Source organism: Crocodylus siamensis, chromosome 15 (genome assembly GCF_052110815.1).
Source record: "Crocodylus siamensis isolate JL-2025a chromosome 15, ASM5211081v1, whole genome shotgun sequence".
In the NCBI taxonomy this organism is placed as follows: domain Eukaryota; kingdom Metazoa; phylum Chordata; order Crocodylia; family Crocodylidae; genus Crocodylus; species Crocodylus siamensis.
Window position 1 is genome coordinate 32482114 of NC_143409.1, and position 16423 is coordinate 32498536.

Below are 16423 nucleotides of genomic sequence, written 5' to 3' on the forward strand. Positions count from 1 at the left end.
ATCAGACTCTAGTCCCAACTGCCAGCTGCAACAGCTGTACCAAAATGTTTATGATTTGTTAAGAACAAATGGGAAAAATAACAACTCCTTTGAAAAGATAACGTTTCTTGTCCGTTTCCTTCTAGACACAGCTTACACTTTGAGACATTCTATCTCAGACATCTGACATGACTTCTGAGGTCACGTATTCCCTCCATCCCAGCTGTTTTACTATGTCTCTACCCCATCTCTCTTATTACCAGACCTCAGAGACTCAAAAGCCAATCACATAAATCACATCTTGGCATGCAAATTAGCTTTTTTAAAAGTGTGCATATGCCTTTTCCATCAGCAGATTCAGAAATCTGAAACAACTGTCCTTTAATAAATTACAATTATCAAAATATCCCTAAGGGTTTAAATGATAAGAATGACTCTTACAAGGCTCAGAAACAAGATTCCAGCAAGGTAAACTGCTTTAAGAAAATATGACTAAGGTTTTTACTATCAAATGACAAGACAATGTTTATACATATTTAGAGAGGCTTGGAAAAGCGAAATATAGGGCCCATGATTGAAAAAATTCCATCATTTTGTGGGTCAAATTCCTTCCAAATAAATGATACTGTACCAAAATGATCGTTGTCCATAACACTTGACTTTGGGACGAATTGCACAAGAAGTGAATTGAACTAACCATCAATCAGTGTATATAACTGCTGATGTATCGTGTGGCCTTCATTACTTTGCTATTCTTGCTGTTTGCATGGTCACCAAGGACTAGGGCCCTATTGTGACAGGCACAAGACAAGCACACACAAAAAAAGACAGTGCTAGTCCTAAAGAGCTTGCTATATCTAACAGCCAGACAAGAGACAACAGATGGATGCAGACACATGGGGGAGTAGAAGGAAAGAGTGAGATGGTATTAGTCTGCCTGATGGGCCGGGGTCTCAGCATACCAGCAGCCTAACTGTTGTCAAGTATTTTGTAGCCATCAAGGCAAAGAGAGTTTTAAGGAGGCAATTGAAGGAGAACAATGAGACAATTTGTGGATGTTTAGGAAGTGTTCATCCCAAACAAAAAGGCAGCATACAATCATAGAAGCACAGAAATATATGGCTGGTTGTTTAGTCCATCCTTTGTCATTGAAGCAGGATCAAATATACATGGACCATCACTGACCAGTGCTTCGCTAACCTGTTCTTAGAAACCTTTACTGGATGAGATTCTCGATGTCACTGCAGAGTCTACTTCTCACAGTTTGAAAGTTCTTCCTGATGTCCAATTTAATCTTTGCTGCACTCTTTTCTTGTTCTTCCCCCAGTGGCCATGGAAAACAATTGTTTGCTGTCCTCTTTATAAGAGCCTTGGATGTATTGGAAAACTGTTACTATGTTCCCCTGCTAGTCTTCTTTTTCTAGACTAAACAAGCCCAGTTTCTTCAACCTTTTGTTGTAGCTCATGTTTTATAATCTTTTTATCATTCTTGTTGCTCTCCCCTGAAGCTTATCTAGTTTGTTTCTAGCTCTCTTAAAGTGTGGTGCCCAAAATTCATCCTAGTACCCCAGCTGAAGCGTAATCAGCACTTGTGAGCACTTCCTGTGTCCGACATGCAAGAAATGCCCCAGTGTGATTTTTTTTGCAGCATCCTTATGTTGTTGACTTGTACTTGATTTGATGCATGATAACCCCCAGATCCACTACTCATGTAATGCCACTTACTTCCCATTGCATAATTGTGCTTTTGACTTCTCTTTCCTAATTTAAGACTCCATCTGTGTCATTTGCTGCATTTCATTTTGTTGACTTTAGGCCCCCTCTCCAATTTGTCAGGAACAGTTTGAATTCTGGTCTTATCCCCACTGAACTTTGTAACCGCTCCCAGCATAGTGCAGTCTACAATTTTTATCATCACCCAAATCATTAGTAAAAACTGACCAGAATCATACACGACAGAATTTTGTAGGTTTTTTGAGAACAATTCTTTAAGCAGTTGTTCATCCACATTATGGTAATTACATTATGCCCATATTTCAGTGACTTGCTCATGAGAATGTCATGCAGGACATAGCCTTACTGGAGTCAGGATGTAGCATGTCTACAACTTTCCCCTCATCTCTTTCACTAGTTACCCTGTCAAAGAAGGAAACTAGATTGATTTGACATGATCTGTTCTTGACACCTCACATTGGGTTTATATCACTGTAGTTTATTCTATGTGTAGTGCTCACAAAATAATTGTTTAATAATTTGTTCCAGAATTTTCCAGGAATTGAAATCACTGTAGTTGGTCTCTAATTTCCGAGATTTTCCTCTTTTCTTTCTTAGAGAAGTACTATGTTTTCCCTTCTCTGGTCGTGTGAGACTTCGTCTGTCCTCCATGGTCTCTCAGAGAAAATTATCAGAGCTCATTTCAGCTGTTTCTGATGCATTGTAGATTCTACAATTAGTTATTAGTAATTCTCTAATATGAGGAGAAAGAGTAAAGCAACAAGTCAGTAAAAAGTCACCATAGACAAAGTTTTAAAGTTACTAATCATTTTCCGTTTTATTTAAAAGGGTTATGGCATCAGTGAATCTTACTCCTTAATTTTTCATGGGAGTCTGCAATAGGTTTGTTCATTAGGAAATGTCTTTTTAAGGACCTCAGTTCTTTGATACTAAAATTATCAAAACTATGAGCAATTCCATGAGGGATCATATTACCTCTCTTCCTCCCTGCCTCCATAATACAGTAACAGCTTTTACTCTTTTAAAATCAAGCTTGGCATGGTGGTAATCGTCTCATGACCTCACTACTTCTCCTTCCTCAGCTCTGAAGATGTTAGTTATGAGTGATAAAAAACAGTTTCCGGAGTATTGAATGATGTGTACATGCTGGATCAGTTGATCTTATCAACTTTTCTTTCAGCTCTGTAGTTACATTAGAGTCTAAATATAGTCTCATAGAGAAATTATACTTTCCCATATATGATAATTGCTGCATCTGCAGAAAATCACTCATCTAATTTTAAATTAACTCAGGACTGACTTTACAAGATTAACATGTTAGGTAAAGGAATACCCCAGACACAAGTATCTCTGGAAGGCAGAAAATCAGGAACATGTAACTGATGCTTAATCTTAAGGGAAACAATGGCTTCAGAAGATCTAAGCTTATGAAGAATAGGATCATGGGAAGATTTGGGTCCTGCTGAAAATGTCACTCCAGCTGAAGTTAATAGGATGCATATTCAGCAATGTGTGAGGCCATGAGATGAAGAAACAAGGGCCACTTTTATAAGTACTGCAACTAATAATAGTCACAGTAGCAACGGCCATTGGTTCCTTTCACAGTCTGTCATTCTGAGTGCATTCATAAAGTGTATTAACAACAGCTGAAAAAGAAAAGATTTGTGATCTAAAAAGCAGTTTCCTATGGCATTACCCTGTCATGCAGAAGACAACTTATCTTGCTTAAGCCTTTGATTATGAGCCCCCTGTTGTTTCCAACAAACATGGTAGTAGTTAGTACTTGGTGCTGATCTCCAAAGCATTTCCAGGCTTTAAAACTGCCATGACAGGACTCACAAAAGATATATGAAGGATGCTGTGCATATGTGTTGAGCTAAGTGGGGTCACACTGTGAACAGTAAGTTATATAAAATCTTTTAGGGCCAAATTTTAAACTAAGCTCACAGGCCAATTTTAAAAGCTACACACCTATTACTAGTCACCTAAATACTTTTCAAAGTCTGACCTATAGTCTAATATTTCTAGCTTCTCCTTCCCAAATACACTATAAAAAAGATATTGTATTGAATACACCAAAAATATTGCACGTCTGAAAATGGGAGTAAGGCTTTTTCCATGTGTGAAATCCATACTATTATAATGGTGGTATTATTAAATTGCCTTGTGTTATAAGATTCCTGATAAAATAGTGGAAATAAAATTGCTGTTTTCCAGCCTCCCTGGGCATTACCATGCATTAACTTTGCTGTTGTATTAAATCAGAATTTCTGCTGTGTCTTTGTAACTACTGCAATTCAGTCTTACAAAATAATCTACTTTTTTAAAATGAGATGTTGTTTGCACCTCATCTTCAACCAAATCTTTCAAATGACAAGCACTATAATATACCTAACGCAGTTTCCTTTCTACTTTACGTTCTCTTTCAATGTTGGCAACATCTGTGCATTGCTTGTATTCTGTGGTTTTATTGTTCAGAATTACCAATTATTTGTTATTTACAGCAGTCCAATTCTTTGATGCTTTAAAACAATGAAATATGGACTTGAACATATTTAAATGAATCAAACATATGCATTGTCTGAGACTGTATAATACCAAAGAAAAGAATTACAGTTAACACAAGAATATTTCCTGCTGGAGGGCTGCCAAAGAAAAATTGGCTGTGCTAGCAATATTCATTATTGTGAATCTCATCTTATTTGTACCTTTAATAGAACACCAACATCTGCTAAGGATATTAGCGAGGCCCAGCTCAAGGTGCAAACTGTTTGTTTACGAACAATATCATTCTTTTGAAGACCAATATTTATTTGTATATTTTGCAGACAGTGAGGGAAACACCCTTGCACTCTCTCCCTTTATTTACTTAGTGTCAAATTCAACTCTGTGCAGAAGGCCAGCACAAGGGCTATGTGCGTCAAGTTTATGTGGCTCTGAACTGCTGCATACTCTAGGCTTTGTACTCACCCACTGCAGACAGCAGAATTCGCCCTGGGTATGAGGTTGCCACACAGTGAACAGAGACAGTACCTTTTAAAATTAAAAGTAACAGCTGTCCTAAGGGTATTCTTGTTGACTGCAAATACTGGAAGTCAGAGCAAGCCTGGTAAGTCGGCTGAGAGCTTCTCTGAGGCCCCTGGCAGATGTTACACTTAAGACGTGATTAACCAGTTAATCAAGTCTTAAGTAGCAACCTGGCCACATGTTAGTGCAATTAATGGCATGATAAAACAAGGAATAAGTCACAAAGTTATTACACAGAATACACGTAACAACGTTGTGGCTGGTTCTCATCGTGTTTTAAATGGCAGGTGTGGCCAGGCTGATCAGAGCACCTAGCCTTGGGAGCTCATGGGAGCTGTTGACTCCCATGTACTCCTGAGCCTGGGATCATTATCAGCTGCTGCTCCCACCCTTGGGAATGCAGAAGAATCAAGTGCTCCGATGTGTCCCCAAGGCTAGGGGTTGCATTGGAGCCCTTGTCTCTGCACCTCCACAGCAGGGAGCAGCAGCTGATCCAGACTTCCAGCCTTCAGGGTGCAGCAGAGCCAGAGGACTGTGCTCCCAGACTCTGGGGTGCAGCTGGAGTCAAGGGCAGCTGGGAGCACAGGTCAGCTGATCTGAGTTTCTCTGGGGTACAACAGAAATTCTTTGAATCTGCTGCACCCCAGAGGCCTGGAACAGCAGCTAATCAGGGCTCCAGCCTTAGGGGTGTATCAGAGCCCTTGACTGAAATGCTTCCAAGCAGGGATCATCTGACTGGCTTCCTACTTGCTGGTGCAGGGGGAGCCCAGGATTATGATCATGTGTAGCATGGCAGGAAGTGCGATTGTGAGGCTCATGCATCGGATCCTATGGTGCCTTCTACTGAACGCCTGCCAGGGGCCTGATAGACAGCATTATGTCTCTGGGAAGCCAGGTGGCTCAGAGAATCACTAATGTGGGATGTAGCCTTTCACTCTGTCACACCTTGAAGACCATGGAGTTACCAAACATTAGACTGTGCAATTACCAGGTTACTTCTCACCTTCCATAGTCTCAGCTCTATGAACTAGGGGGACTCAGCTCCCAGATTTCCGTCATGAGAGCAGGAGAGGGTGTCTGCTGTTTGTTATATTCTCTTCTCACTATGCCTCCAAACCTGATAGTGCTTTATGAGAGATCGCCTTTTCCTTGACCCGCTCCTGGCCAAAGCTGCCAGCCAGCGGCTGTCAATCAGTTCCTGTGGAATTAGCCAATAGTTTCAGTCCAGGGTGCTGGCGAGTACCTGTCTGCATGACAACAAATACTGCTGGAAATGGCTGGCTTTACTAGGGAGCCAAAGAACAAATGGGTGGTGAAGGTGAGTTACTCTGACTTAGGATGCTCTGTCCTGCCAGGATAAGACACAGTGAGCAGTGGGGTACAGTATGTAAAGATATAAAATCTCTAGGTTTGTCAGGCAGCCACTTTCTGATCCCTTTGTCTGTTGAGGATGTTAGCAGATGGCTCTTCTATGAAGCTGTGAGCACAAACGGCTAGTGAAGTTTATGGAAGGCTCTCTTGTGGTGAGAGAGAAACACTTGCAGAGTCACTCAGGCATACCTAGTTACACAGCTCCTCTGCCACCTCCTCCAAAACCTCCTGCTGAGGTCCTGGTCTCACTTTCTCCTACATCTTTTCCTTTATGCACTCATTGTCCATGTCCTCATACAGTCATGGACATCCTCATGAACCTTCCTATTTTATTTAGTCATATGGAAAACACCAACCAAATGACAGAACAAGCTATAAACAACCTATAAACAATGGCATTGAGGGATAAGGCTAGAGTGCCTTATATGAGTCTGGAAGGAATCTTAATGGATGGCTCCTTCTTTGACTCATGTATCCAGGCAGAGTTCCTCTGGACAGGGTTCTCTGCTTTGTGTCACCATCTTATTCCCTCATTTTCAACCTATCGGCATACACCCATTCTTGTTCACCTTATCTGTGTTGACTCCTGGCTCTGTGGCCACTCCCCAATTTGCAGAGATAGGCCTTTTATTTTAGTGGCTCTGCCACTGTTTCAGGATTTCAAGTAGGCTGCTCTTCCCTACTTTATATAAGCTAGTCATAGGGGTTTGCTTCTTATCTTTTGGGAAGAGGAATGTAAGTTCTTTAGGCTGTTTGTGATGAAGAAATCCCCCATCAAATCCAATTCGCAATACATATAAATTCACACTGTGCCCATCTTGTCTCCTTTCGGTGATAAAGGACAGTCTGTTTGTTTTAAAGAGAACACATTTGGCAATGAATTTACACATTCAGGGAGAAAGTTGTATGTGCACATTCTGATGAGCCAGGTGTTCCTGAGTCTAAGCCTTCCTATAAAATTTCCTTTCTGTATTTCAAAAGATATCAATTAATTTCGAATAATCTCTTTCCAGGTGTCCAAAGATGGATAGACAAGGCCTTCAGAAGTGTGGAGCACACTTAGCTCCCAATGATTTGGCCATTTTTGTTTCTGTTTCTTCCTCTGTGCATTTGGTATACTAATACTTTATTACCTCAACAGATTGCTATAAGAATTATTTACTTAGATTGATAAAATGCTGTAGTACAAACAATAATCAATTAATTATGTAAATCACTTTAAAGATAAAGAAACACCTTTATAGTATTAATGTCTGTGAACATAGGGATATTTTTAGTTGCTGCATTGTGCTACAGAAAAATACAGACAGTGTTTTACCAGAGAATTCCCTCAGCAGAATCCTATTATGTGGATTCTTTTATTGTTGGTAAGAATATTTGCCCCTTGTCAGTAAAACCAGTGGGTTAGAAGTCTGGGGATATTATTCCTCATTGGTGCCAGTACTCTGAATAAGGCTAGGTGTCATGTAAAAGATAACAAGATAGGCATCACATTTTACTCCATAAATGAAGGCATTGCCCAGAAGAACACTATACCATCAACCATGTGAAATAACAAAAGAATGATTATAGAAGGTAACACCAGCAATCCATCTAGTCTAATTATTCGAGATGTCTTAAGTCAGGCCAGTCTTCCTCAAACACTGTTTGCAAGAGATTTGCTTATGCAAAGACAGTACAGGAAGGAAAAAGAAAAGAGCCATTCTGCCACTAAATGGAGTATACTTATATCTGATTTTGCAGAAAGTATGTGTAAGTATGTTGCACACCAACTAATTCCTTTGCTATCAGTGCTGGGGGAGCAGTTTAGATTTTTTTCTGCTTATGTGCTCTTCATGTACATTAAAATTATTTGACAATAACTGATATAATTCAGCATTTAGTTTTGTAGACAATGCTCAGGTCTATTGAATCTTTCATTCCTGCATCTTCCTTTTATGATTGTTTGTGTTGTTCAGCCCTTTTTGCTTACACTCTACCTCTCTTCCCGTGTGACCTGAGCACATTATCTCTCTTGTCTGTGATCCCCATCTGTGTTCTCAAGCCTAACATTCTTTGCAAAGTAATTAGTCTTTGCTGAATATCAAATTTATACTCATCAGTATATCACCTATGGGAATAACAAGCTAAACCTTCCCATGGCAGCAAAAAAATCCACAGTCTTCAGATAATATGATTTACAGCACATAATTATTGTGAAAATGTAAATGATATGAGAGAAAAATTGTAAAAAAGAATGCTAAAAAAACCTCATACTTCTTTTTCTTATGTTGCATCTTTAAACTTTTGCTGCATTTTCTATGAGCTCATGGATATAATTTATCTGTTGTGTTTTCCTATTGGTATATTTTTTAAAAATTCAATGATGATTTTTAAAAATGCCAATATTAATACAATGATTAATAGAAATAGATTAATAGATTTATAGATGGTTAGGGGCTGGAAGGGACCTTGTAGATCATCAAGTCCAGTTTCCCTGCACTAGGCAGGAAAAGACAACTGGGGTCAAGTGATGCCAGCGAAGTAATATAAAGAACTCTGCAATTAGTTTAGAATTCCTAAATCTGGTTTAGAGAGAAACCAGTTGGCACATCTGATCCTGATTCTCCATTAGACCTGTGCTCACATTTAAGATGCCTCTGTGCTCCCCATATTCTTAGCTTATAGTTTAGGACTCCTGTGATTTTAGCTTGGGTTACCCATGGTTCCTAATTGGCCACAGGCAAGCAGGAACATGGTAGTTGGGGTACAGTGCACTGGCTTTGCTCCCTTTTCCATCTTCATTGCTTCTAGCCTCCCACTTATGTCTAACTTTGAACATTTTGTCATCTCTAGCCAGACAGGGAAGCCCTGGGGCACATCTATACGAGACACTTAACTGCAGAGTGGCATAGTTTACTGCACAGTAAGCATGTGTTTACATGTGCACATGCTTACTACTCAGTAAGCCTCACTAATCATAAGTAAATTTGCTACCTGCACATGCAAGTAGCAAATTTACTTTCTATTAGTATTGGTGCAGTAGTGCTTGTGTGGATGCCTGACCAGAAGGAAATCTTCTCCCGGTCAGCTATCCACCAGGAGGCAGGAGATTGCTCCCTGCCCCCAGGAGGTGCCTGCTACCAGGGTGGGCTCCACCACTGGAGCTTGGGTGGGGAGTATGTCCCCGTGCCCCAGCAGCAGGGAGCTCCAAGCCCCCTGCTCTGAGATGGCAATTAGAGAGCAAGGGCTGAAAGATCCTTATCTCCCAGCCCCCACTCCACCATCAGGATTGGAGAGCCGGGGTTTGGGAGATCCTTATCTCTCAGCACCAGCTTCATGGTTGTGCGGCCAGTGCTGGGAGACCCTTATCTCATGAGTAAATTGATCCTGGATCAAATGCATATGTAGACATGTCCCTTAGTAGGAGGTATTATTTGAAGAGACCATTTCCATCCACAGTATGCCACCAGCACAATATAAAGAAATTGAGGCAATGGAGAGTTAGACCTGATACAATTGGCATGGGGTGGGATGAGACTAATCTTTCTCTAGTTTTTTCTTTCATGTTTTTAAAGGTCTCATAGCAGAAAAGTCTATTAAGTCTATTAATTGTAATCAGGACTTTGTGGATTTGGCTATTTTCCCTAACTCCCTAATCAGCTTTACTGTTCCTGCCAAGCTATTCCTCCTCTACTGGAGCTGAACTGGTATTTTTATAAATCTGGTTCTGAATTTGATGTTCTTAAACCAGAGACCTGTGATTTTTAGTTTTTCCACAGCAGCAGAGAATTCCAGTAAAGGAAAAGTTTTCCTTTTCATCCCATTCATTACTTCAAGGGCAATAATTAAAGATTCATCCCAGATGCACATTGCTAGCAGAGTGAATAGGTCTCTTGAATTATATGCTTTTCCTTGTGAGGCTTAATGCCTCTTGGAGAAGGGGGACTAATAGCATAGCATTTGCCCTACTGCATTCATATGGAGAAATCCTTGGTGACTTCTTTGCTGGAATCTATTCTGTGTGATTAGGGATTATTTTTCATTTGATGTTTGCCCACTGAGGATGAAACACCCTCCAGGGCAGAGGATCAGCCCAAGGTCTTTCACATCACTGAGGCTTCACATCGGGGGCTTGAGTGGAGTGTAGGGACTTTGTGCTGCAATGAAGCTGCTCTTTATTATGCAACATTAACTTTTCTAGGACATAGACTTCAGTTAGAGCTTTGCTTGAGGGCAGGGCTAAGACTAAGGCCTTAGATATTATCTGGATCCTGCATTGAAAATGTACATGTAAATTGGAAAATCCTGATAAGGACAATGATCTGACCATTCAAATGAAAACGAGTGCATTTTTAGTGAATAAAGCAAAAATGTGTGCGTCTTATATGTCCATACTTATTTTATCCATCTAACTGTTGAGCTAGATTAGATATGTAGTTAAAAATATGAAAAGCAACAGTGTCCTTGAAGGTCTGGGGCAAAATCTTTCTTCAAAAGGGGTAGTTTGTAGCTGGCATTAAAAGTTAAAATAACACTAAGTTGGAAGACTGAATGTACTATGTAGTATCTGACTGCATATAAAGTTATACAGTATTCTCTATTTCTATCATACCATTGGTTTTAATAATAGATGACTAGTTAATAATGATATAGAGAGATCATATGTTAAAGTATAAGTACACAGTGCAGAGTTATGACTGAGCTTTTTCTTAGTTTTGAATGGTTGATTTCTTAGGGCTTGGCTTATACTCACAGTAGTTTTTATGTATAAATATTTTAAACAACCAAGCAATACTTTCACACAAGTAGATTCAATCAAATGGATCAAATAAAAATAAAAGTCCGTTTTGAATAACATTATACAAATAGCTTCCTACGAGATTAGCAGAGTAAGTAAAGTTTAGAAACAAGGAGAAAAGTTGTATAGTCATACAAGATTTGAACACAGATGGAGAATTGATGAGCATGGAAATACAGGAATGCTGTTCCATATGACAGCAGCTGCAGGGAAGAAGGCTCTTGTATCTGCTGTGGCAAGACTATTTGAAGAGACTTAGAAGAAGCCAGTTTTGGAGGAAGTGAGAGATAAAGAACAGTTATGAATAATCCCATTAATAAAGACCTGCTTTTACTTTTCCACAATATAATCCAGAAAGGGATGCTATAATGTGTCCAATTGTTGCTGAGTCTGATGAATAAGTTGCTCCAGGGGTATTATAGCTGTACGCTTCCTAGTTAAGCTGGAAAAGTTCTTAATTAATTATTATTGTTATTTTATAATCAGGCAATAAAAACTGGTGAATACCTCTAAACTACCTGAGAAAGGCCAGGGAAGAAGGCTCTCCTTAAACTTCTGCAACTTCATCCATCCAAGATCTGGGAGACTAACACAGTGGTGGCCAATTCACAACACACAAGCCACAAGGGGCAGGGCCATTGGCCAACCTCTGTGTGTGGCACACAATAGATTGGGAGGGAGCAGAGAACACAGGGCCAGGGAAGGCAGATGGCAGAACTACAGTTCAGGCAGGGAGTATAGGGCAGGAAACAGAAAGCTGAGCAACAGATCTGGTGGGGGAAGGATTGAAGTGGTACTTGGGGAGGATGTGGAACCTAGCTTGTGGCATGCCTGCCAAAAGGCTTGGTCCCTAGTGTTCTCACGCATGCTTTCGCTGGCAGCTTTCAGAGGTGGCCTGTAGGAGCTGGAGTGGAAGGTTTGAAGTAGTGTCAAGTTACTCCCTCATACATAGGACTTTAGCTTTGCATGTGAGTTGGTGATTTTATTTATGATTTAATTTATTTGTGTATGTGTGGAGTAGCAAATGGGTGTTTTCCTTGAGCATCCTTAGTCAGACAACTGGTTTATTCAAGGTGCGAGTCCCTGCTCTTACAAGTCCCATAGTTTCATTATCACATACTTGATATCATATTGTGGGAGCACTTGCTATGTGACTCAATGATGGGATTTATATTTGTCAGAGGTAGTGTCTCGATGTCATTTGGTTTACAGGTTGATACAGCAGTTATGTTGTACTGTATATTTTGACAAAAGCAATGCAGAATGTCACTGACCTCCATGCCACAGATTTGATATACTTTGAACTTGTACTGTGTACTGAAGAGGGAGGTTTAGGATTTGGTGGGGCTAATATTGACTTTGGAAGATTTGCCAAGTTAGGTGAATGTCATTGAGCCTTTGAAATTTTCTCTACCTGATTCAGCAGAATATTTGAGCACGTGCTTAGCTTGAAGCTGCGTCAAGCTGAAATCTCTCTCCCCATCTGTCATATTTACTGCTGTTTTCCTTTCTTCCTATGCACCCTGGTAATGCTGATTTTATTGTTTGCTTAGATGATACTCTCTAAACATTTGTGAAATGGCATTTAAGTAAGTGTTAAATTCAACATAATAAATTAAGTAGTAAGGACAAAATTGAGACAAACTATGACACAAAAGATAGGGCATTGTGCACTTTCAATATACCATTCTCCGGTCACTCCTGTATACACAAAGCATGACTCCACACACTGGAAAGCAGTTTTGTCATTGACTTGCTTGCGGGCAGGATCAGATACATGGTGCTTTACTGGCCAGCCAATGGGACATCAGAAATTTCAAAACAGAATATAGTCCTGGCAATTTGGAATTTCCTGTAACATCCATGATGTGGGTAGCTGGCTTCCCCATGGCCATCCCGAACGGGGTGCAACTTTTGTCTCAGTGTTATGAAGCTGGACTGCCCAAAAGTTCTCTTATGTAACTCATTTTCCAATTAGCCATAAGGATAGTCATCTGATCCCTGGAGCAGAAAAACAAGGTTTTCTGGCCATGAATTAGATCCAGTTTTAGTACCAAATAGAAGAAAATGCCTCTCTTTAGCAGAAAAGAGGGAAAGCAATCACAAGTAGAAAGTAAGGAGGAAGAGGAATTCTAAAATGAGTTGCAGATACCTGAAGAAAATGAGGATTTATTTGAATCCTGGTAGAGAGAATATAATATATTGTTATCTGTGCTATTATTAATGAGGAAATTGGATTCTTACACCATTTTGTTGCACTCCATTAGAACTACTACAAATTGAAATGATAAACATAAATCATGTAGACTTGATCAATATAATAATTTATTAATTCACCCACAAGTTTAATTTTAGCTCTCAGCTCTGTGGTGATTTTTGCACATAACTATTATTTTTCTTTCTGAGTTTAAAAAACACAATGATTGCCATTTCTGTGATAGAGCTGGTGGTTTCACAGAGATGCTCACCCTTCACATTCCTTCACAATTCATGACATTGTATGCATCCAAACTCTTTCCATGGACTCCTGAGAAACAAATAAGGGGTCTGTGGAGTTAGGCTGCAGGTATGCCAAGGAGGATATGAAATATTTGTTGGAGGCAGGGTGAGTGTGGTAACATGATATCCCCAGGATAGATCTGTGGGGAATGCCTTATTCTACTTCCTAATGGATTGATGTTCACATCACTCAAATCAGAGCTCTCTACTGTCTTCAGGAGTTTTCTGCAAATTTTCATGAATACCACCTTGAAGTCTTCACCACAGAGGCTAGACAGGGATGCAGAAAGTGAACTAAATTGTAATCTTGTTCACTGAGCCCCCGAACAGTGTCTATCCAATATAGGTTAATATTAGGAAGGTTGCCTTCATCTGGAAGAATTGCTTTTCTAGAGCTCTTGACTGCAGTTACTGCAGAGAGATTTTGTTCCTAGGAATCTCAGACTGAAGCTCATGGAGAAAAGCTATCTTTAGACCTGACCAGTTTCATGGGAATATTAGGTGCCTAGAGAGGCAAATGGGCAAGTAATGGGAGTTTCAAAAGCATCTAAGTAAGTTGTATGGCTAACTTCCGTGGCTCAGACCCATCTACATCTTCAGGCATCTAAATACCTTTGTAAATCTGGACAGCAGGAATTAGCAGGAAAGTATCCATTGACTTTAATACTGTTGTATCAGTCTCCATAGAACCTGAGTGAAGCCTACAGCTGTGTAGAAGTCACCAATCATGACTCCCTGCCCCTTCTTACGCCTGAGTAACACTTTTCTGCTGCAAGTAACATTTTCTTTCTTTCCAGTACAAGCAATATACCTGTGGCCCAAAAGCTTAAATTCCTTGTGTTTTGGTTTCCTCATGAATAAATCTGTATAAGACAATGACTCCACAGAAATAATAAGCATTTTTCATAATGGAAATTAGGATCAATCCAAACACATTCCTTAAATAAAAATTGTGCTCAGCCAGTAGTTTACCCAGGTAGCAGAAATGCTGCCCTTGATTACAACCAATGACCTAGAAACTGTTGTGCAACCTCCCAGATTCCCTACCCTCATATATACATGTGACAGGCTAGCTGGCAGTGACTTAGCCCAGGGGTTTTGAAGGGGTAAATGATGATTGGAGGACTTGGGATTCCCTTTCCTCACCAATCAGGCCCCAGAGACTCACCCTCCGTGTCCCCTGATTGGCCCCTTGGGTCACCTGGAGGGGAATAAAAGGGGCAATGCAGCTGACTCAGGGAAGACCAGTGAGGGACCACAAGGAGCTTCAAAGAGCTGGGCCAGCAGGGTGGGAGCAGTTGCCTCAGAAGAGCCTGAAGAAGCGGGACCTGCAGGCAGCAGTTGGACCCTCAGTAGCGCAGCGTGCAGCTGGCAGGAGAGGCTCTGATTCGGCTCCAGGATCCCCTATGAGAGGCTGTGGCCAGCAGGAGAGGCTCCCCAGCTCCAGCAAGGATCTGAGCAGCAACCGGAGAGGTTCCCAGCTCTGCTTCCAGCTCCTCCAGTAAGAGACCAGGCAGCTCGATGTGAGGTCGGGGCTCCTGGAAGGTCAAGACCCCTAGCAGCTTGTCACAGTACCAGCACTGCCTACCACGTGGGAGATCCGAGGTCAGGTTCCAGCTGGGGTGTCTTGGGGTGAGTGAAATAACGGAGAAATTCTTGTTGCAGTGGAAAGGGGTCACTGTGTTTCCCCCTTCAGGTACCTAGGCCCTATATTCCTTGTTACTTGACATTTTGTATTTTGTACCTTTTATATTTCACCAACCAGTATTGTTTGTTCTGCTGTTTATGTTTTGTATTTTGGTTAACCCTGTCTTTTGTCAACTGGACGAATATGTCTGTGATTATAAGTGTCTAACCTTTGAATCCTGCCCCCTCAGGCCATTGTAGTGTCCCCTATACCCCTTGGTTTGTACTGGTTATGTTCCCAGTACTGTTCTCTCATTAAAAAGTATATGGTTAAGTCGCCATTGGTGGACTGGCTTTGCTCTATAGGAGAAGGAGAGTCTCTGCACCTCCCACAGCATTTGTGCACCTGCTTTGATCCCTTCAATAGGAGAGGGGATATGTCTTGGAGTACTGCCCAGGTCACATACACATAAGTGCTGAGACAACAAACTATAAAAACGGGACACCAATTGAGATAGCAAAGTATTAGACATGGAAAAATGAGGGTAGGGAGAGAATGACACTGGAAAGTTTACACATTAACCACAATGGAGTGACTCAGATGCATTTTCACTTTCCAAGTCAAAGTATCCCATAGCAGAAAACTTAGGCAGACATTTAAGAAAGTGGCTGCCAACCTCACAGCTTCACTCCCTTCTTGGCTGTTATACAGCATCTACATATTTCCTGGGTACTCTGATGCAGTTTCTACACGACAACCCTATGGGGGTATAACATAGTAAGGGGCACATCATCCAATTCTGAAATCCTGCCCCTTTCTAGCTGGGAATATGGGAGATGTTTATCATTGTTGTGTCATTTTTTTAAAGCACAGAATATTTGAGAAAACAAGGGTCTGTCATAAAAGCAAGCACACCCAGCAGGCAAAGAAGTATGTTTTCAATTTATATTTGGTAGTTGAAACCATACCAGCCTGACAACTCTCCCTTTGTGAAAGTGTTATGATTGTTTGATACAAGCTGGATTCCTTCCGCATTTATTCACATAGAAATGCTTTTTTACACTTGAAATAATTGTATTTATTTCAGTGGCTCTCCTCAAGGAGAAAGATCCTTCAGAAAAAGAATAAGTTTGTGAGAATCTAGATTGATGTACTTTTAATTTCTATGACGCTGTCCTTCTGAGTAACTCAAAAGTTGTACACTAGGAACTGTAATCATTGTACATGCTTGGAAGGTTTTGTAATTATCATCTCCATTTCATACAGACCTAACATGAAGGACATAGGGCCACACAGCAAAGCTGACTTCTAAGTGTCCACAGATTAGGCTGACTTTGAGAGACACTGAGTGCCTGAAGTTCCCAGTGACATATACTGAAGCAATGTGTATTCAGTGCCTTGAAAAC

The 16423-nt window shown here is 40.6% G+C and overlaps 1 protein-coding gene across 5 annotated transcripts in view; it reads left to right on the forward strand.

The window, feature by feature from the left end:
- The window catches only part of LOC149852331 (C2 calcium-dependent domain-containing protein 4C-like), a 69756-nt gene that overhangs the window by 10697 nt on the left and 42636 nt on the right, over positions 1-16423 (forward strand). Inside the window, exon 4 of one of the 5 annotated variants that reach the window (XR_016439414.1) lies at positions 126-15350. The exons of 2 other annotated variants lie outside the window; for them this stretch is intronic. The gene's annotated coding sequence lies outside the window, so the exon portion shown is untranslated. Of the gene's footprint in view, positions 1-125; positions 15351-16423 lie in introns of those variants that run through there. 2 more of the 5 variants (XR_016439415.1, XR_016439416.1) reach the window with 2 other exon arrangements.